Here is a 22,689-nt window from a genome sequence, read left to right as displayed (position 1 = left end):
TTCCCCACTAACAAGCGAGATTCATTATGGAGGAGGGTAGAAAGAAAGACTAGGATTAGCGGGGGGGGGGGGGGGGGGGGGGGGGGGGGGAGGGGGGAAGGAGGAGCCAGCCGGACTGCCTTGCAGACTGGGAGACAGCAACATGTGCAGCCGTGAACATGCCTTTTTGAGGGGAGGAACCGGAAGGGGTTGGGTCCAGGGTGGAATGGGAAGGGGTGAGGCCCAGGGCACTCAGCACGCGCTGATTGGTTGTTGAATGTCTTGGGGATGTCCCAGCGCAGACGCAGGTTATGTCATACTCCGCCCACCAGTTGGGGGAAGGGAGGATCTATCAAAGATGATATAAGTAAAAATCTGGGAGGATCTAGTATAGGTATACTAAAAACAAAACTTAAAAAAAATTTAGCATGAGGTTATTGCATTGTAGAATTGCAAGGAAGGAGAGAACACATGACAGCATTTAACTCAAATGTGTGTTATAGCTAAGAAAATGGAGGCCCATAGAGAATGGGGGACTTGTGCCCAGTTACTGAACCAGCTAGTGGTAGTCTGGAATGCAGATTTTATTTATTCAGTCTAGCACCTTTTCCTTCACTATTCTCCTTCCACATTTATTGGTTATACAGAATTATTATTGGGTTACCAGATGGTTAGATATGATTGAGAAAGGAGGTGGGAAGACATAATGTAGAAGTTTATTCCACAGTTCTGCTCAAGACCAGGACTGCTGATAGTTAATAATGTAACATTGAGGGCTTGCTATGTAAGAGGTATTATACAAAGAGCTTTTCAGGTACTTACATGTAATCCTCAAAAGAGATTTTTGAAATAGGTAGCATTATTATACTATTTCGTGAATGCAAAAACTAAGTCTTAAAGAGATGAAGTAATTTGCTAAAGATACCTACCTGGTGAGGGTGGGAGCACAGATTTGAACTATGATAGCCCATTCTGCTTTCCATTGTATGTCAGTCAGCATATAACTGAACAAATCCAGAGCTGCTTTCAGGCTTGCCATCCAGTGAACACTGGATTTTAACCATTTTTTTCTTTGAAAATTTTCTTTCTTTTAAATTATAATATGGAAGTTAGTTACTGGAATTTCACTTCAGCTTCCAAGAGGGCAGACTCCTTCATGTGGTAGAGTTACTCAGGAAGTTCTACCAACCCTTAGAAAGGGAGGAATGAGGTTAGCTTGCCAGTATTTGGTCCTCAGGATTTTAGACTTTACCCCACTGGTGAGTGATTTCTCTTTGAAGTGGTTTTAAACCATCTTTAAAATCTCACAATTACAGTCTTTTGAGGATTGATGGTAAATGAACAAGTAAACCAGTTTACCTTAGCTTGGAAAATTGGAATACTTGCCTACCTCTTGTCTTTTCTTATTTCTTTTCTTCATGCATCCTCAGAGATTACTGATAGATTCAGCAGCCTCACCTGCTTATTCTCTCATTACCTGGGATATCAAGGATCTGGCTGGATTTAGAGCAGTGAGGCACTTTATTCTTCTTACTCATCTTGGCCTCTAATTCCTTTTAACCTTATTTATTGTATTATTTTCTAATCTGAACATTCAGTTTCTCAAGGCAAGAAAGAAAAAGTCACTGGTAATCTTTCCTCTGCGTCTCATTTAGTGATTGGGGCTATAGTCCTAGCATACTGATTAAATCCCCGAGGGGTGTACATTTAGGGAGTGGCATCCACTTGTTCCCACTGTGGTTAGAAACAAGGAGGACATTGTGAGCAAAGGTGTATTCTATGATATTTTTCTCCCTACTGTTCATTTCCTTTTTCTCCCTGTTATTTGCCCCTGGCAAGCACCATTAAGAGAAGCACAGGGCAGACCTCAAAGATTTTAATAATGAATCTTCTTTTGAGAAACTGAATACCTAATCATGGGATACCAGGTGACCACATGACCTGAGCTTCCAAACATGAATTGGGTATTGTCTGACCCATTTAGCTATAAATTGGGAATGAACAGCAGCAATTTGTTATCAAATGGGAATAATATATGTATTATAAGAGACCAAATTTGGGCAGGTCTGGAAGGTATAAGTCGGTCATATGAGCAGGTGGCTCATACACCTTTGATGCCAGCTTCTGTTTCATTGCTTCCTTTCTTTTAATCCATGCCTATGGCTTGCTGGCAGTTCCTTATGACCAGTTGAGTAAAGAAGAAAAAACTTGAGCCTGGTTTACAAATGAATATGCATGATATGCTAGTACCACTCAAAAGCAGACACTGCAGCACTAAAGCCCTACTCATGACTGACCATGAATGGCAGTGGTGAAGGAAATCATACCCGTGGACAGAACTTTGAGCAGAATATTTTATTGCCTACTATATTTGGAGTGGGAGATGACCAGAGATAAAGATCTACATTGATTAATGGGTAGTTGCTAATGTTTTGTTTGGATGGTCAGGGTTAGAAGAAACAGAATCTGAAGACAAGGAAGTCTAGAAAAGAAGTGATAGACCACTCTGAATATCCACAGACTGAAAAAAATTGTGTCCCTTGTGAATGCCTACCAAAGGGCATCTACTACAAAGAAGACTCTTAATGAGGTGGACAAAACAATGTGCTCTCTGGATGTCAGGTGGCCTCTTTTCCCGGCTACTCTTGAACTTGCTCAATAGACCCATGAAAAAAAGTGAGCAGTGAGTCACTTTATTCTTCTTACTCATCCCTCAGGGATTTAATCAGTATGCTAGGACTATAGCCCCAATCACTAAATGAGACCCAGAGAAAAGATTACCAGTGACTTTTTCTTTCTTGCCTTGAGAAACTGAATGTTCAGATTAGAAAATAATACAATACTTTCTCTTAATGAGCTGGACATGGCTAATTACTGAGTGCCTAATCTGCCAATAGCACAGTCCAACATTGAGTTCCTAACATAGCACAATTCTCCAAGGGAGCCTGACAGCCTCCTACTAGTGTTGATTACATTGGGCCTCTTCCATTATGGAGAGGGCAAATATTTCTCCTTACTGGAATAGCTGAAGAGTCTGCATCTGTATTTTCTTTCTCTGTCTATAATGCTTCTGTCAGTACCACCATTTGTGGATTCATAGAATACTTTATCCACTGTCATGGCATTCTGTATTGTATTGCTCTTGATCAGGGAATTCATTCCACAACAAAGAAGGTGTAGAATTGGCTTATTGTAATTAACTGGTTTTGCCACATACTCTATTACCTGATGCCAGGGCTGACCAGCAGACCCTGAGCGATGGATGAATGGATTACTCTGACACAACGTTTGCTGTGAAAGAGAGGGTTAAAGGATTGCTTGGCTAAAGGAACCAGACAGCCTCGATTGCCTGCCTCATTAGGGATTTATTGTAGCTGTATTTTGAGATAAAGTTTATCTTTTAGATACAATCAGTAGGGTAAGTAATAGTGGGAGGACACGTGTCTGAAATGACCTTTAAGCAAGGACACCTAAAGATTAAGCATAAGGATTCCAGTAAACATCCGGGGGTTTGCACGTGCACAGACTTGTTTGGAAAGGTCAAGGAATAATTAGGGGCACCGCCTTCTGCACTCCCCTAAGTCGAAATTCCGATAAAAAGGGCAGGCCGCCTTCTGCACACTTCCCTTTTCTCAGAGTGTCCTCCTTACAAACTTTCCAACCAAGTCTTGTGTGCTCCCCAACAACCTGAAAGTGGGCTGGCCTAACTGGAATGTGGAATGACTTACTGCATATTCTGTTAAAGACAACAGTTGAGAGATAATATCATGAAAGGGTGGGGTTTTGTTTTATAGGATGCAGCATATATTTTGTATTAGATGCTGTCTTTTGCATAGTCAGAATTCATGGTTCTGGGAGTCAGTTATTGGAAGTGGCTTTTCTCACTATTATCGTATCTAATAAAAGAGCAATATGCAAATTAACCACCACTCTGCTACACCCAAAAGCCACACCCACTAACCACGCCCACTAGCCAATCAGGAGCGAGTATGCAAATTAACCCCAACCAAGATGGCTGCAGACACAGAGAGAGCAGGAGAGAGGCTTGGGTTTCCCCGGCGATGGAGGAAGCCAAGCTTTCTGCACACCCTGGCTGGCCCAGGCCTCCGCTTAAGGCTACAAAGTTTCAATTATAGAAGTTAAATAAATTCCAACAGAAATGGCTGCTGCCACGAGGGAGCAGAAGCCTTGGCTCCTCTCTAGGCTACAAAGTTTCAATTGTAGAAGATAAATAAATTTCAGATACCAGCGCCTCTGCTTGGGTTGCCGGGGGGCGTGGCCAGCCTGCAAACCACCACAGGCCCCTCGCCCAGGCCACCCCACACCCAGGCCACCCCACACCCCAAAGGAACCCCCACCCTGATCCGGGACACCCTTCAGGGCAAACCAGCTGGCCCCAACCCGTGCACCAGGCCTCTATCCTATCTAATAAAAGAGTAATATGCAGATTGACCATCACTCCAACACACAAGATGGCTGCCCCCATGTGGTCAAAGATCCTGTCCCCATGTGGACACAAGATGGCCGCCACAAGATGGCCAGCAGGGCAGGGCATTTGGGAGGGACCAGGCCTGCAAGGGAGGGCAGTTAGGGGTTACCAGGCCAGCAGAGGAGAGAAGTCGGGGGCAAACAGGCTGGCAGGGGAGCAGTTAGACATCAATCAGGTTGGCAGGGGAGTGGTTAGGGGGTGATCAGGCTGGCAGGCAGAAGCGGTTAGGGGCAATCAGGAAGGCAGGCAGGCGAGCAGTTGGGAGCCAGCAGTCCTGGATTGTGAGAGGGATATCCGACTGCCCGTTTAGACCCGATCCTGGTGGGATCGGGCCTAAACGGGCAGTCGGACATCCCTCGAGGGGTCCCAGATTGGAGAGGTTGCAGGCTGGGCTGAGGGACCCGGCTCCCCCTCCCACCCCCCGTGCACGAATTTCGTGCACCGGGCCTCTAGTGTCTAATAAGCTACTTAGAAGTGAGAGTGGCTTTTCTTACTATTATACCTAATAACTCACTTGCAGAACTTTTGCTACCTCTGCTGGGAATACTGGAGCTCTGCTGGTTTGGAGATCTTAGTCCCCAATAGAAGAATGTTTCTGCTAGGGCTCATCAGAAAATGGCTCTGTTGAATTGGAAGATGAGGCTGCCACTTGACTATTTTTGGGACCTCATGCCACTGAACCACCAGACCAAAAAAAGAGGCAAACTTACTTGCTGGAGTGATTGATCCTGATTACCAAGGTGAAATTGGGTTACTGTTATGAAATGGAGTCACAGAGACAAAATTAGAACTATGGGATTTTCTGGGGATACTACTTAGTACTTCCATTCCCAATAGTAAGGGTTAATGAAAAACTACATTAGCCAAAGAAAGGCAGGATGATTACACTCAGATCTTTCAAGAATAAAGGTTAGAACAGCTTAGGTAGCGTAATTTTTAGAGCTTCAGTTTGAGTCTTAAAAAAAAACCAGTTCTGTGCTTAATTTTTCTTTTAACATGTTCAGTATCTATACTAATAAAAGGGTAATATGCTAATTAGACTGGGAGACCTTTCGGACGTCCTTCTGGACAAAGCCATGGTGGCGGGCCCAAGGCAGAAGTGGTTAGGGGCAATCAGGCCAGGAGGAGAGGGTAGTTGGGGGTGATCAGGCCGGCGGGGGGGCAGTTGGGGGCAAGCAGGCTGGCAGGGGGCAGTTGGGGGTGAGCAGGCCAGCAGTGGGGGGCAGTTGGGGGTGATCAGGCCAGCAAGGGGGGCAGTTGGGGCGATCAGGCTGGCAAGGGGGGGCAGTTGGGGGTGAGCAGGCCGGCAGGGGGGCAGTTGGGGGCGATCAGGCCAGCAAGGGGGGCCAGTTGGGGGCGAGCAGGCCAGCAGGCAGAGTGGTTATGGCGATCAGGCGGGCAGGCAGGTGAGCAGTTAGGAGTCAGTGGTCCTGGATTGAGAGAGGGATGTCCTACTGCTGGTTTAGGCCCAATCCCTGTGGATTGGCAGTTGGATATCCCCTTAGGGGTCCCAGATTGGAGAAGGTGCAGGCCGGGCTGAGGGACACACACCCCCCCCATGCACGAATTTTGTGCACCAGGCCACTAGTAGTTATAATAATACCCTTTTAATGTATTTGTCTGATAATTCTAATATTGTGCCAGTTTTGATTTACTGATTTTTTCCCTCTCATGAGGTAATTTATTTTTCTTAGTTTTTGCATGCCTGGTAAATTTTGATTGGATGCTAGACATAAATTTTACCTTGTCAGATGCTGGGTATTTTTGTATAGCTATAAATATTCTTGAGCTTTGTTCTGGAATGCAGTTAAATCACTTGGAAGCAGTTTGATCTTTTGAACATGACAGAGCCATGCTTAATCAAGGGCTGCTACTGAGGCAAGACCCTTCTGTGTATGCTACCCCATGTTCATGAATTGTGAAGTTTTCCATCTGACTAGAGAGAGCAGGTATTCCCATTCCTGAGTGAGCTCTGGGAACTTTCCCTCCATTCTTTGAGGTCATTCTTTCCTAACTTCTAGTAGTCTCCTCACATGTATGCACTGGTCAATGCTCAGTTGAAGATTGAAGAGAACCTGCAAGTCTCTGGCATTCTCTTCTTCTGTAGCTCTCTTCTCTCTTGTACTCTATCCTGCAAACTGTAGTAAACCTTGGTTTCCCCAAACTATTAATGCTCATCTTCTCAGTGTGGACTCCTCTGTACTGTCCTGGTCAACTGCAGTACAAACTGGAAACTCTGTCAAAGCAGTAAGCTGGGGCAGTTGTATGGCCACCTCATTTGTACCCCCTATCAGGGGTTATTGTCCTTCATTGTGTGATGTTCAGTGCCTTGAAATGGTTGTTTTATGTGTTTTGCACTTTTTTGGTTGTTACAGATGGGAGGTTTTGGAATAGTGCGTGGCCACATATTCATGTAGCATTTAATAGGCTAAAATTAAACAGAAAACACATATTGATTATTTAGAAAGTTAAAAGAAAATGGTAGCATGGTTTTTTGTATAATGGTAACATGGTTTTTAAAAAATATTTTTATTGATATCAGAGAGGAAGGGAAAGAGAGAGAGATAGAAATATCAATGATGAGAATCATTGATCAGCTGCCTCCTGCACACCCCTTACTGGGTATCAAGCCCACAACTGGAGCATGTGCCCTTGACCAGAACCGAACCCAGGACCCTTCAGTCTGCAGTTCGACGCTCTTTCCACTGAGCAAACCAGGTAGAGCATGGTAGCATGTTTTTAATCATTTATAACTACTTCTTAATCATGGCAAGATATTTTGTTTTTTAAGATTTATGTCTCCATATTTTTTCTTTATAAATTGTAGAACACAGAGAGAAAGCAGATAAGATCGAACCGATTGCCTCTGCAGGCTTGTGTACATAGAGAAGCTAAATGTGTGGAATTTCAAGAAGGTAATAGAGAAGTCTGGGAGTAGAGTTTATCTGAGCACCAAGGAATCACTTGTAAATAAATGTGGGATTAGAAAAGCAAAGATTGAAAAGAGGACCTCTTGAAGCACAATATTCCTAAAGTCTTGTCCTATGGATAAATTCCTGTGTTTGTTATACTGTATATTGATTTGAGATCAGCTTAGTCTATGTTAGGAAATTTATCAGGCTGCATCTAAAATGCTATAGAAACATTGGATATGAAATGGGAAATAAAGCTAACTTTCAAGATACTTTCCATAGAATCTATTTCAATTCAGGGTGAAAGTTGCAAAATTATGTGTCTCCCATTGTTTGAAGGGTGTTCTGGCTGCATGTGCCTTATGAACTGAGGTTTTATTTATTTGGCCTTTTTTTTTTCCCGTATCCTATGGTAGGTGCTTTACATATGTTATCTCATCTTATCCTCTTGACAAATCCTGTGAGACATATGGTGTCCGTCTCATTTAGAAGATGAAGATTTTGAGGCTCTGGCTGGATAGCTCAGTTGGTTAGAGTGTTGTCCCAGTGCACCAAGATTACAGCCAGGTTCCATCCCCTGTCAGGACACACATTGGAAGCAACTAGTGAATGCATAGATAGGTGGAACAACAAATCAATGTTTCTATTGTCCCTCTCTTTCAAATCAACAAATAAGAATCCTATCTAATAAAAGAGTAATATGCAAATTAACCATCACTCTGCTACACCCACAAGCCACGCCCAGCAGCCATGCCTACCAGCCAGTCAGGAGTGAATATGCAAATAAACCCAACCAAGATGGCTACAGCCACAGAGAGCAGGAGGGAGGCTTGGGTTTCCCCGGCAATGGAGGAAGCCTCCCTTAAGGCTACAAAGTTTTAATTATAGAAGATACATAAATCCCAGTAGAAATGGCTGCCGCCACGGAGCAAACAGAAGGCTTGGCTCCACTCCAGGCTACAAAGTTTCAATTGTAGAAGATAAATAAACCCCAGATACCAGGGCCTCTGCTTGGGTTGCCAGGGGGCGTGGCTGGCCTGCAAACCACCACAGGCCCCTCACCCAGGCCACCCCACACCCCAAGGGAACCCCCACCCTGATCCGGGACACCCTTCAGGGCTCCCGCTGGCCCCCACCTGTGCACCAGGCCTCTATCCTATCTATAAAAGAGTAATATGCAGATTGACCATCACTCCAACACACAAGATGGCTGCCCCCATGTGGTCAAAGATCCTGCCCCCATGTGGACACAGGATGGGCACCACAAGATGGTCAGCAGGGGAGGGCAGTTGGGAGGGACCAGGCCTGCAAGGGAGGGCAGTTGTGGGCGATCAAGCCTGCAGGGGAGGGCAGTTAGGGATGACCAGGTCGGCAGAGGAGGGAATTTGGGGGCGACCAGAGCTGCAGGGAAAGGTAGTTGGGAGGGACCCAGGCCTGCAGGGGAGAGCAGTAAGGGGTGACCAGGCCTGCAGGGAGGGCAGTTAGGGGTGACCAGGCCTGCAGGTGAGGGCAGTTAAGGGAAAACAGGCTGGCAGGGGAGCAGTTAGGCATCTATCAGGCTGGCAGGGGAGTGGTTAGGGAGTGATCAGGCTGGCAGGCAGAAGTGGTTAGGGGCAATCAGGAAGGCAGGCAGGTGAGCAGTTGGGAGCCAGCAGTTCTGGATTGTGAGAGGGATGTCCGACTGCCCGTTGAGGCCCGATCCCAGTGGGATCGGGCCTCAACGGGCAGTCGGACATCCCTCGAGGGGTCCCAGATTGGAGAGGGTGCAGGCTGGGCTGAGGGATACACACCCCCGTGCATGAATTTCGTGCACCGGGCCTCTAGTTTAAAATAAAGGAACATTTTTTTTTTTAAATATATTTTATTGATTTTTCACAGAGAGGAAGGGAGAGGGACAGAGAGTTAGAAACATCGATGAGAGAGAAACATCGATCAGCTGCCTCCTGCACACCCCCCACTGGGGACGTGCCCGCAACCAAGGTACATGCCCTTGACCGGAATCGAACCCGGGACCCTTCAGTCCGCAGGCTGACGCTCTATCCACTGAGCCAAACCGGTTTCGGCAAAGGAACATTTTTGAGACTTGTTAGGGTTTAGGTAAGTTTACTTAAGGTTGCTGCTAGCAAGTTAGAAGAGATTGTACCTGGGACTTAGACTCATAAACAAGTATTCTTTATATCTCATCACACATGCTGTGTTTTTATAGTTGCTTTTTCTAAAAGTAATAGTCAAAGATTTCTTTCTTTGGGTAAAGAGCAAAAACCGAAGAACTGAAAAGTAGTTCTTAGGTTATCACTTTCTTCTGGTCACCAAAGTAACAGAAAAAAGGAAGTATAGACTGAGTAGCCTGTCCAACCTAGGTTTTGTGTTATACCTTTATTCTAACAATATTTGTTGAAATGCCACACTTATTTTGTTGAAATGGCCATACATGTTTCTTAATACAATCCTCCTATATAATAAAGAGGTAATATGCAAATTGAACATCATGCCCTCACAAATATGGCTGCCTATGACCAGGCTGGCAGGGGGGTTAGTGAGGTGTAGAGAGCTCCTGGGAAGGCACATGAGCATTTCTTTAATTATTGTCAGCTGAATCCAATGGCGTTGGCAGAGCCACGTCCTGGAGACACACCTTGCCAGAGGCAGGTGTGTTGTCATCCTGACCTTCAGCTCAGGCGCCAGGGGTGGGTTTCATGATCTAAATCCAGCCAAGCACCAGGAACAAACGTGACTTTCCCACCCAGAAGTGACGATTACCAAGAACCCACAATAACGCACATAATCTCCTTTGTCTTGGGCTTTAGTAAAACTTCCTGGTTTTTGCAGTTTAAAATAAATGTGCTGTATCGGCTCTGGGTCACTGTCTCTCCATCAGAGGACAGCTGTTCCACCTGGCCCCAGCTTTTTCCTTCTATCTCTGTGTCTGTCTCTTTCTTTCATTTTCTCAATCCCTAGCAGCCTCTACTTAGGAACTGGACCGCTCTCTAGCTGCGCTGGATGTGGAAAAAAGCGAAATATTTACAGTGAGGGATGAACAAGCAGGCTGCGTGGGGGGACCAGGTTAGCAGGGGGTTTAGTGAGGGATGACCAAACGACTGAACAAGCAGGCTGCATGGGGCGACCAGGGTAGCAGGGGGGTTAGTGAGGGATGACCAAACGACTGAACAAGCAGGCTGCATGGGGTGACCAGGTTGGCGGACATCCTGGCAGTTAGGGGCGACCAGGCCAGCAGGGGGGCCAGTAAGAGGCAACCAGACCGGCAGGGGGGGGCAGTTGGGGGCAATTAGGCTGGCAGGGGGGCAGTGCGGGGCTATTAGGCCAGCAAGGGGGCATTTGGGGGCAACCAGGCCGGCACGGGGGGCAGTTGGGGTGACCAGGCTGGCAGGGGGGGCAGTAAGGGGTAACCAGGCTGGCGGGGGGGGGCAGTTAGGAGTAACCAGGCTGGCAGGGAGGGGGCAGTTGGGGGCAACCTGGTTGGTAGCGGGGGGCAGTTAGGGGTGACCAGGCCGGCAGTGGGGGCAGTTAGGGGTGATCAGGCTGGCATGCAGAGGCAGTGAGGGGTGATCAGGCTGGTAGGGGGCGGGGAATTAGGGGCAACCAGGCAGCCAGGCAGGTGAATGATTAGGAACCAGTGGTCCAGGATTGTGAGAGGGATGTCCGACTGCCGGTTTAGGCCCAATCCCCGGGATCCCGGGATCGGGCCTAAACCGGCAGTCGGACATCCCCTGAGGGGTCCTGGATTGGAGAGGGTGCAGGCTGGGCTGAGGGGACTCCCCCCCAACCCCCCGTGCACAAATTTCATGCACTGGGCCTCTAGTTTTTACATATTTTTCAATGTATATTTAACTAGTTAATTATGCATTCTTATTAAATGAGACATAGACTGTCATAAATTTTTATATCAGGTGACACTGGGGGTTATAATGTTGGTGTTATAAAAGAAAGAGTTAGAGAACCACTTTGCCAAATAAAATCATCTGATCTTGAAACAGTATTTATCTGGAAAGCTTTTAAATGATAGCTTTGTTGGATACAGTAGTATTGGATTCAGGCCTTTGCTTTTTATTACTTTGAAAACTGCATGCCACTTTCTTCTGGCCTGAAGTGTTTCTGTTGAGAAGTCATCTGACGTTCTCATGGGAATTCGTTTGTAGGTAATTTTCTGTCTCTCTTTGGCTGCCTTTAACATTCTTTCTTTGTCTTTAATGTTTGCCACTTTAATTATGATGCGTCTAGATCAGTGGTCAGCAAACTGCAGCTCGCGACCCACATGCGGCTCCTTGGCCCCTTGAGTGTTCTAACGCCACTTCTTCAAAATAGACTCGCCCAGGCCTAAAACCGACTTCTGTGCATGGGCCACGAAGTTTCAATTGCACTGTACGTGCTCACCCACACGTGGTATTTTGTGGAAGAGCCACACTCAAGGGGCCAAAGAGCCGCATGTGGCTCACGAGCCGCAGTTTGCCAACCACTGCTCTAGATATAGGTATGCTTAGGTTCATCTTGATTGGGACTCTGTGCCTTCTGAACTTGTGTGACTTTTTCCTTCACCAGGTTGGGTAAATTTTCTGTCATTATTTCTTCAAACAGGTTCTCTGTTCCTTACTCACATTCTTCCCCTTCTGGTATTCCTTTGATGTGGGTGTTGTTACATTTCATGTTGTCCCAGAGCTCCCTTAGCTATCCTCCTGCTTTTTAATCCTTTTTTCTATTTGCTGCTCTAATTGGCCATTTATTTCTATCTTGTCTTCCAAATCACTGATTTGATCCTCTGCTTCTTTCAATCTATTTTTAATTCCTTCCAGTGTGTTCTTGATGTTAGATATATTATTCTTCATTTTTGTCTGGTTCTTGTTAATGGCTCCTATTTCCTTTCTTACGCTGTTGTAATTTGCACTAAGTTCCTTAATCATCTTTATAACCATTGCTTTGAACTCTATGTCTGATAGGTTGCTTGCCTCCATTTCATTTATTTTTTTTCCTGGAGATGCCTTTTCTTTTATATGGTGGTTGTTTCTTTGTCTCCCCATTTTGGCTGTCTTTTTCTATTGTTTCTATGTATTAGAACTGTTATATTTCCCAGTCTTTGTGGGATGGCCTTATGTAGAAAGTGTCTTGAGGGATTCAGTGGTGCACTCTCTTTGATCTCATGAGCTGGATACTCTAGGATTTCCCCTTGTGTGCATTATTTGGGCTCTCCTGCTGTAATTGTGACTTGATTATTGATGTCCCATTTGTGGGAGGGATCTATCCTCCGACTTGTTGACAGTGAGGTTCAACCCCAACCTCATCATGCCAGCTGTTATACAGGTGATGACTGAACAGAACAATACACAATAGGACTGAACCAAAAACACCACAAAAATCAAGCTACGCAAAGCAATAACTGGAAAGACTAAGAAGAAAAATGAAGAGAAGGCAAAGCAAAGAAAAAAATAAAAAGAATACTAAAAGACAGACCCAAGATTTAGAGGGGCTATAAAGAAAGAGGGAGAAAGAAGACAAAATGGCAATGTGGGAGTAAGAAGGAATCTAAAACAATGTATAGGAATGAAAAAGAAAAGGAGACAGAAAATAAATGAAATAGTAATAATGAATTTAAAAAGTAGTAATAATGAATATATTAAGATATAGACAGGAAAAGTTAAAGGGAAAAAGAAAAAAGAGAAGAGAAAAAATGAAATGAGAAAAGACAAAAGAGAATACAAGGAAAGAGAGAAATTAGAGATATGCAAGAAAAAAGAGAAGAAAGAACAAAAGGGGGAAAAACAGACAACAAAAAATGAAAACAAAAACAAGAGCCTCCTCTCCCACCCCCCCCCCCCAAAAAAAAAAAAAAAAACACCAAAAAACTGAAAGCACACACACTCAGAAAACTTTGGGTCTGCTATTTGTGGAGTTTATTGGATTTTGCTCTGTTGTTGTTGAATGTGGTCCCTTGGTATGTCTATTTTGGGACTCTCGGGAGCTTCTCTGTCCCTGGGCAACCTGACTGAGGCCTGATGGGTTGAAGCCCCTAGTTGTCCAGTGGGCAGGGCCTCCTTAGCCCAGAGGCTGGATCTGCTTTGAATCTCATGCCTTGAATTTTCCTGATCTGAGCTGTTCTTCCCCCCCCACCCCCGCCCCATCCATGGAGCTGGTCTCTGCAGGGGTATCCTGCTCTTGGCCAGGATGGTTTGATTAGAATAGTGTTAGGAGTGGTGCCAGTATCTTGTAGGAATGGGGCCCGGGCACTTTCTCTCCTTCCAGTGCCTCAGCTCTGCCTGGCTTTCTGGCTCCTCCTTGCTGCCATATGCAGGGACACAGATTTCCAGCCCTTGGCTGTTCCCCCTTACCTCAGGTCACTGCAGGTGGGGCCAGAAGCAGCAGTTTTGCCAGTGGGTAAGAGGCCACCTCCCTTGCATTCAGGTGGGCAGGACTGATCCTCTTTCCTGATCCTACTATCCAGTCCCCTTTCTGCTCACCAGCACGAGATTTTACAGATCTACAGTCTCTTCAGTATCCTCAGGTCCTCAGTTCTAGTAGGTCCAGGACAGGGGAGACTATATCTATTTCCCAGGCCTTCAGAACAGTTCCTGCCTCCAAGCCCTGGTGCTGGAGCAGACCAGCTGGGCTCTAGGATGGTGGTGGCAGCACAGTAGCAATCACAGTGGATAAGTCCATAGCAGGGGCGAGAGTCCTGCCAGGTCAGTGGGTATGGTCAGTGTCCACTGCAGGCACATAATTCTGAGTGGTGTCCTTGGCAATCGCATGGATCCAGATGAAGCCGGGGCGGGGTGTGCATGGGTTTGGGCTCAGCTGCAGCGAGTCCCAGTCTAGGTGGTGGCGAGGCTGGGCACCTAACCTCTGCCACTTCCCCAGCATCCTCCTGAGGAGGACCTCTTAGGTGTGTTTTAGATACCTGAGAATGATGAGAGTAATGACTTCTCTGTTTATTTTTTTAAACGTTTTGTGTGTATTTGTGAGGCAGTAGTTCAGACTTAAGCAATTGACAAGCCTTTTCCAGGCTTTTGGACTCACCAGTGGGTCTCCACTCTGGTCAGCATTTTGTGCCTGAAGGGAATGGAGTAGTTTCCAGGGGCACAGACACATTGAGCTGTCAGGCTCAGCCTGCAGCTCTGTGAGGTGCCTCAGTTGGGGTGTTGGTGTCTCTGAGACTTCTCCTGATTCACAGGCTTGAGAGCATGGATGGCTCCTCACCCCACTATAGCAGAAAGTCTCTTCAAAGAAGTTTAAAACCTCATCAAACTTTTCTTGGGTGTGCTATTCAGTTTATGAGGCTAAAGGCAAATCCTTCTATCAGCAAAATCCCAATTCCAGGTGAAGGTAATGCAGGATCCAGAGAGAGAGTATTCTCTTGGTAGCCAGCCTTCAAATGCCCCAAAGCACTGTTTAAATCTTATATAAAAGCCTAATATGCTAAGTGTCCGGCAGGCCGGTTGTCCGTCCAACCAAAGTGTAATAGGCTAATGATATGCTAAGGCCACTCAACCGCTCGCTATGATGTGCACTGACCACCAGGGGATAGTCTGCCAGCTGCTATGACATGCACTGACCACCAGGGGGCATACAGTTGACTGGTCGACCAGTCGCTGTGACGTGCACTGACCACCAGGGGGCAGACGCTCCAACTGGTAGGTTAGCTTGCTGCTGGGGTCCGGCTGATCGGGACTGAGTGAGATGGGCAGGACATGCCCTGGAGCCCTCCCGTGGTCCCTCCCCTGCTGGCCAACTTCTCGCATCCATCCCTGGCCCCGATTGTGCACTGGTGGGGTTCCTCGGCCTGGCCTGCGCCCTCTCACAATCCAGGACCCCTCAGGGGATGTTGGAGAGCCGGTTTCAGCCCGATCCTGCAGGCCAGGCCGAGGGACCCCACTGGTGCATGAATTCATCTACCAGGCCTCTAGTAACACTATAAAAGTAGAGTTATTAGTCAAGGGGGCACTGGCTATATATATTTTGCCCCCTTTTTTGGGAGGAAGGTGGTTGTAGGAATAGAATTGAACACATTTAATGCCTGTATGTATTGTTTTGTTTAAGCCTGTCCCATTATTAAAAATAAGCCCTGACCAATGTGATTCAGTTGGTTGGGCATTGTCCTGTGCACCAAAAGGTTGCCTGTTCTATTTTCACCATGCCTGGGTTTCGGGCTCCATCCCTGGCAGGAGGCAGCTGATCTATGTTTTGCTCTCACTTTCTTGTTTCTCTCTCTCTCCCCCTCTCCCTGTCTATCTCTCTCCAAAGGAAAAAAAAAGAATGTTAATTAATGGTGTGTTGAGATAGCTTATGGTACTTTAAATCTGAGTATGTTCTGTTGTTCCTGAAGTAAATTAACATATGTGTAATAGGTTCTTCAATATTACCATTTGAACACAGACGTTTACTGAAGCAAGTAGTTTAGTATCCATTATATAAAAAATATTATTCAGAAATGTCCAAAGCCAGTGGCCAAAGTTGAGAAAGTTCATAGACTAATAAAAGGAATTCTCATTGTTTAATTCTGTGAGTGTGTTGGCGCTTTGTGTACCTTTGTGTTTTTTGTTTTTTTTTCTTTCTATATTCTGTATACCTCAGGAAATTAAAAATTTTAAGAAATTGAAGATCTGCTCTTACTTTTTAGGGTTGTTTCCGATTCCAAGTTAGTATCATTTTATGTAACTGCACTGTGTTATGTTCTCCTCTATCCAAAAACAAACAAGTAAATAAAATTCAGTGTGTTATATCCTGACATGAACACTATTTTGTTGCTGGCATATGAGTAGTCATTAGTTATATTCGGTAATATACCTTCCTCATTTAACAGTACCATCTGTTAAAACTATGATTGAAACGAGTGGAAAGGAAACCAGTTAGTTTGTGAGTATGGAGCAAATGATAATGTGTCTGAAGTTGCCTGCAGTCAAGTACTTTACAACTGGTTTAGTCAAACAATTGGAGCTAGTGCTACCTTGGAAAATCAGATCAGGAAAGAACATGATAATGCTTGTTTAGCATCTTTGTTCTTAGCAAGGTAATGTCTTATGAAAAATGAGTAACACATAATTAAGTTATTTAAAAACATTTGCATGATATGCTTTGTGTTTAATGTTATCAAGTTACTGGTGTGTGTGATTTGTGATAACTGCTAGCATGAGAGTTGGAAAAGGTATTTTCAAAGTGAGGCAAAAACTTTTACAAGGATGATTTATTACAGGCTGAATTTGGGACAATTTTGTACTCATAAAATAAATCTTAAAATTATTAGACATTTATAAATGACTAGAGGCCCGGTGCATGAAATTCATGCATAGGAGGGGGGCTCTCAGCCCGGCCTGCACCCTCTCGCAATCCAGGACCACTGGCTCCTAACCGCTCGCCTGCCTGCCTGCCTCATCGCCCCTAACCACTCGCCTGCCTGCCTCATCGCCCCTAACCACCTCTGCCTGCCTGATCGCCCCTAACCACTCTGCCTGCCTGCCTGATGCCCCTAACTGCTTGCCTGCCTGTCTGACCGCCCCTAACTGCTCACCTGTGCCTGCTTGGCTGATCGCCCCTAACCACTTACCTGCCTGACTTATTGCTCCTAACCACTCGCCTGCCTGCCTGATCACCCCTAACCACTCACCTGCCTGCCTGATCGCCCCTAACCACCTCTGCCTGCCTGCCTGATCGCCCCTAACTGCTTGCCTGCCTGCCTGATCATCCCTAACTGCTCTGCCTCAGCACCCGCCACCTCAGCTTCATTTGGAAGGACGTCTGGAATGATGTTGGAAGGTCGTTTGGCTGTTCAGTCTAATTAGCATATTATGCTTTTATTATTATAGATTCTTTTTCATGTCTATGGCTTTATCTGTATTGTGAGATGAAGTTTTGTATTTCATATATGGGATTATAGTAGAATTGCTGATGGTGGTGGGGACACTGGTTTGATCAACACAGCCCCCTTTGTGTGTGTGTGGCAGTAAATGTGTCTGCTATCACTCTTTTCTTGTCTCCACCTGGGCTCTTGGAACACCTGTATGTTTTTAAAAATAGTTTTGACTTTGAAATTACATATGGTTGTGTTTTGGTCTGGTTTCCTTTTCACTCATCCTTCTTGCCCAAACTCATTGTAGGACCAATAACTGATACTCAGGTCAGGCTTTCTCTTCCCTCTCGCTTTCCTTCTTTTTAAAAATTTCTCTGTCTGTGAGTAACTCTTATCCAGACGATGAAAATAAAAATTAACACAATATAAAAGCTAGGGGGACTATGTCAACAGAGTTCAGCATTGGCTTAGATACAGGCGTCCTCAAACTACGGTCTGAGGGCCACATGCGGCCCGCCGAGGACATTTATCCGGCCCGCTGGGTTCCGCTGCCTGTCCTGCTTAGCATCCGACTCATCCCGGGCCCGCAGTGCACATAGGAATTTGTTCATAGTTTTTTTTTTTAAACTATAGTCCGGCCGTCCAACGGTCTGAGGGACAGTGAACTGGCCCCCTGTTTAAAAAGTTTGAGGACCCCTGGTAGAATTTGTCTTGAATAGTTTGGTCAGGAAAAGTCTGTGGTAGTAATATCTCTGCACGTGCATGACTGAAAATGTTTCATACTTGTTGAATGGGTATGCTTTTTAGATAAAAAATAATGTTCCCAGATCTTTGAGGTATTCTTTCTTTTCAGAATTCAGTCTAACAGATAAGAGATCTAATGTCAACTTGTTTTTTTTCTATCTGTAGGTATCTTTCCTTAATTTCCTTTTTAGAAAATCTTATCTTTAGCCTCAACTTGAAATATCAGAAAGTAATTATTTCCATGTGTGCATGATTTTTCAGTTGTCATGTTTAGCACTCTCTGGATTGATTATCAGTTAGAAAGCTCATGACTTAGCTCAAGGAAGTTTTTTCTTATTCCTTTATTTCCATACCCTTATTTCCGGTAATCCTGTTTTCTGTGGTAGTTTGTGGACTGGTCCTCGATGCCTTTTAACTTTTCTCTCATATTTTCTGTTTGTACTTATGTGTCATTTTCTGGAATTACCTTGACAGTGGTACACTAAAATATACATGGTTGCCCTAACCAGTTTGGCTCAGTGGATAGAGCGTCAGCCTGCGGACTCAAGGGTCCCGGGTTCGATTCCGGTCAAGGGCATGTACCTTGGTTGCGAGCACATACCCAGTAGGGGGTGTGCAGGAGGCAGCTGATCGATGTTTCTCTCTCATCAATGTTTCTAACTCTCTATCCCTCTCCCTTCCTCTCTGTAAAAAATCAATAAAAATATATTGAAAAAAAATAAAATATACACGGTAGCAGTTAATTTTAGTGTATATTTAAAAATCCATATATGCATTAACTATACCTAAAGAAGTCTATATTCAGCAGTCCATATTTTCATATTATTTTTAAAAAATATTTTTATTTAGAGAGGAAAGGAGAGGGAGAGAGAGATAGAAACATTGATGATAAGAGAGAATCATTGATTAGCTACCTGCTGCACACCCTTCACTGGGGATCAAGCCTACAACCCGGGCATGTGTCTTGACCGGAAATTGAACCGTTAACTCCAGGTTTGTAGGTTGACACTTAATCACTGAGCCATGCCAGCTGGGCCATATTTTCATATTAATAATATATTTTTGAATTTATAGGTATAATATTAGTTTTATACACCTCTTTATTTTATCCTTATCTTTCTTGTTTCTCTGGAATTTTCCCAGAATTCTCTGCTGTAAATTACTTTCTTTTAGCCACTTGATTGCCTTTGACTTTTTTTTTTGCTAAAGTGAGTTCACATCTACCCACCCCAAAATAATTTCTTCTAGTTGTGACTATTTCATCGTCATACTTTAGTGCAGAGAAAAATTTCAGGCAAACAATGCATTGCTTCCTGATAATCTAGACTAGTAAATATAATGAACAGTGGTTTGTTTCTACTACCTCTCTGGATGTAGGGGATATTCTAATAGTCTAAATGAGAACAAGTTAGAGATTAAAGATCATTTTAAAGTAGTAGTATAGTTTCAGGATAATTTTTTTTATTAGTATGCTCTGGATAGGGAAGGCTTTTCTGTGATCCAGGACAACATATTTGTTTCATATTTCAGTTAAAAATGAATAGTGTGTGTAACCAAGACTCTGGTGTTTACTATTACTGTTATGATTTTGGATCAAACTAAGAATATTAAATTTTTTTTCAAATGTATAATTTCTTCTCATGACACAAAATTAAAAAGAAACAAAGAGTATACTGTAATAAAGCAGCCATCTGCCTCAGATTCAAAGTCTTTCTGAAGTAACTTAGTGTTACAATTTTATTTTCTCTCCATAAAGAAGAATATGGATTTATAAGAATAATGTACATACACAATTACACACACAGACATACATATTGTTTTTGCCTCCTTTTACTACATTAAGGCTAGCATACATGCACATGGTTTTACACCCTTTTCATTTAATATTATGATTTGGGGGTACTGGGGAGGCTTTCAGGGCAACTGCTTCTTCCAAAGTCCTCTGAAGGAGCCTTCCCCCTACAGCAGTGGTCTCAGACCTGCCTAAGCATCAGGATCATTTGAGACCTTTCTCTCCTGTTTTATTATGAAAACTTTCAAGCATACAGAAAACTAAAAGAATAGCACAGTGAACAGTGTTAAAACAACAACAATATGACTTGGTGATTATTTTCTACCACGTTATTACAAATTTCCTTATTTTATATTTTGAAGTAATATTATGTTCTAGTGCACTGGTCGGCAAACTCATTAGTCAACAGAGCCAAATATCAACAGTACAACAATTGAAATTTCTTTTGAGAGCCTAATTTTTTAAACTTAAACTTCTTCTAATGCCACTTCTTCAAAATAGACTCGCCCAGGCCGTGGTATTTTGTGGAAGAGCCACACTCAAGGGGCCAAAGAGCCGCATGTGCCTCGCGAGCCGCACTTTGCCGACCACTGTTCTAGTGTATGGATGTAGGATAACTTATTTAACCAGACCCTTTATTCTAGACATTCTTGTTGTTCCTATTTTTGTCTTTTGCTGTTACCGCCAATATTACAGGGATACCCACATCCATGTTTGTGTCTCTCATTTTGCACAATTATAATATCTAATTGTTATCCTAGCTGCTTTCTAGTATAACTCTCATTTCATGGCTAAAGAAACTTAGAGTTAGCTATCACTTGCATTAGAAACTGACGCACTGGTTTATTTTTTAAATTAAGCTGAAACAGTAAGGAGACCACTTGCATTTGCCAGGCTTTTAAAAATAAAATGTTATTGTGCCTAAGCATATTTGTGGGACTAATTAGATTGTTTTTGAATGGCTTTTTGGAGGAAGAAAAATGTATATTAAAGGTGTTTTGTTAGGTAGTGAGATAATGAAATATAAATGTCTATTTCCAGGGCAAAGCAAGCATAACTTCTCTTCAAATAAATTGTCATAGTCACATTTTGTTGTTGCAGAAAGCCCATTCATTTTTTAGTAATAAGCAGGAAAGAGTTGAAAGTTATAGAGAAATATATAACCTTATTTGAGAAGAATGACAATTTTTGAAAAATCTTCATCAGTATATATAATTTACCTTTGTAAACAAAGAAAGAAAACTAGTAAGTTTTTGTGGTGATCCATTTGGGACATGGAAATGAGATATGATATAATAATATAACATTGCCTGCCATCTTAGACTTATTTTATAGTGCTTAAATTATTCAGTGTATTAACGGCTTTAAATTGGAATCCTTTGTAATATACTTTCCCAAACTCAGTGGGAAAAGGAAATTGCTGTGTTGTATTCAAATCTTGTTACAATAAAATCTTATAACTATAGTTTATTGAAGGAGTAGTAAGTATACTGTTTTATGCCGTGCAAGATGCTTGCTAGGTGCATATATTTTATAAAGTGAATCAGAGTGGAGGTTAGTTATTTGATAGGGGAGGTTTTATTGGTTTCTTTGTTTTTTTTTTTTTTTTAAGAAATGAATGAAAGATTTATTAAAAGGTCTTAAAGTTTGCAAACTTGCAACACTACTAGCCAGAAAACCCAGAAATGTTCCAAAGAAAAAAGAACAGTTAAGAGTTTTTAGAGTGAAAAGTTCATTTTTGAGAACTATCAGTCGTGCATTCTTAGCCTTAGGATTGGTCCAGGATGATTATCACTCCGATGTAGGGTAGTTTAGATAATAGCTGTCAGGTTGTGTGGATATGTGAGTCTTTCAGGTGGGTAATCAGAAGGTTACCTGGAAGTCGAAATGTATATACAGGCATTGACGCAGGACTGGAAAGTTAAAAAAGTTTAATTCCCCAGGCTAGTTAGAACAAGAATAGAATCGTCATGCCTCAGCCTTCATAGTGTTGATAATTTTAGCAGCTTGGTTAAAGTGATTCCATTTTTTATTTCCTATCTTCACTCTTCCTCAAAGCAAATCCTTTAAAGAGGCCTCATGAGCCCTGACCAGTGTTGCTTAGTTGGTTGGAGTGTACCCCAAACTCCAAAAGGTGGCCTGTTTAATTCCCAGTCAAGGCACATGTCTGGGTTTCGGGCTTGATCTCTGTAGTGGGCATGCAGGAGGCAGCCAATCAGTGTTTCTCTCTCAAAACTCAATAAAAAAGATTGGATTGTTAGCATACTAGTAAAAACATTCAAACCTGTAAAGAATTTTTGTGAGTTTATTTGAGCCAAAAGGTCGACAATTGCCGGGAAGCAGAATTATAATGGATTGCGATAATGCTCCAGAGAATGGCGGTTTTTCACCTATTTTTATACATTACAGTCAAAGGAGGAGAAGTAGGTGGTTTACATGAAATCCATTGGTAATAGAGTAGACAGGTGGGAGAAAGCAAAGTGGGGTGGTGGCAGGGAGTTGGGGGAGGGAACCTCTGGGATTGAATAAAAAGTAAAATGATAGACACATACTTCTTTTACTTAGGTGGTTACAGGATAGTTAATAGTCAACACTTAACATGATAACAATGACAATGAAGGAATTTGTGGTATCTGTCCTGGTGCGCAGGACATTTGGTTGTGCCCTGAGGGGCCAGGGAAAAAAGGAAGTTAGAAGTTACCCTGACATTTCAAGGATATGTTATGGTAGATGCAAAAAGGCTCAGTTAAGGTAAAGATGGACCTTGTCAGGAAAGATACCTGGCTAGGACATGACTATCCACCATAACTGCTTTTAGTTAAAGTTTTAATTTCAGACCATCCTGTGGTTACTTTAGGTCTTAGAGTTTGCAAGACTGCCATGCAGGCCTTCCCTGAGCTTGTCAGGTTAGCATGTGGCCCCTTTCGTCCACACATCCCCCTTTTGGTCATCAATCAATCCAAAGGATGCATTGATGACCAAA

At 43.6% G+C, this 22,689-nt stretch overlaps 1 protein-coding gene across 4 annotated transcripts in view; it reads left to right on the top strand.

Moving 5' to 3' along the window:
* CDKAL1 (CDKAL1 threonylcarbamoyladenosine tRNA methylthiotransferase) overlaps positions 1 to 22,689 on the top strand; it is a gene marked incomplete at its 5' end in the record, with an annotated part of 690,467 nt that overhangs the window by 68,151 nt on the left and 599,627 nt on the right. The gene's annotated exons all lie outside the window — the stretch shown is intronic.

The sequence above is a fragment of the Plecotus auritus genome (assembly GCF_963455305.1).
Source record: "Plecotus auritus genome assembly, chromosome: 2".
Lineage (NCBI taxonomy): Eukaryota > Metazoa > Chordata > Mammalia > Chiroptera > Vespertilionidae > Plecotus > Plecotus auritus.
The sequence above is the reverse complement of the archived record's forward strand: the minus strand, read 5'-3'. Positions and strand labels throughout refer to the sequence as shown.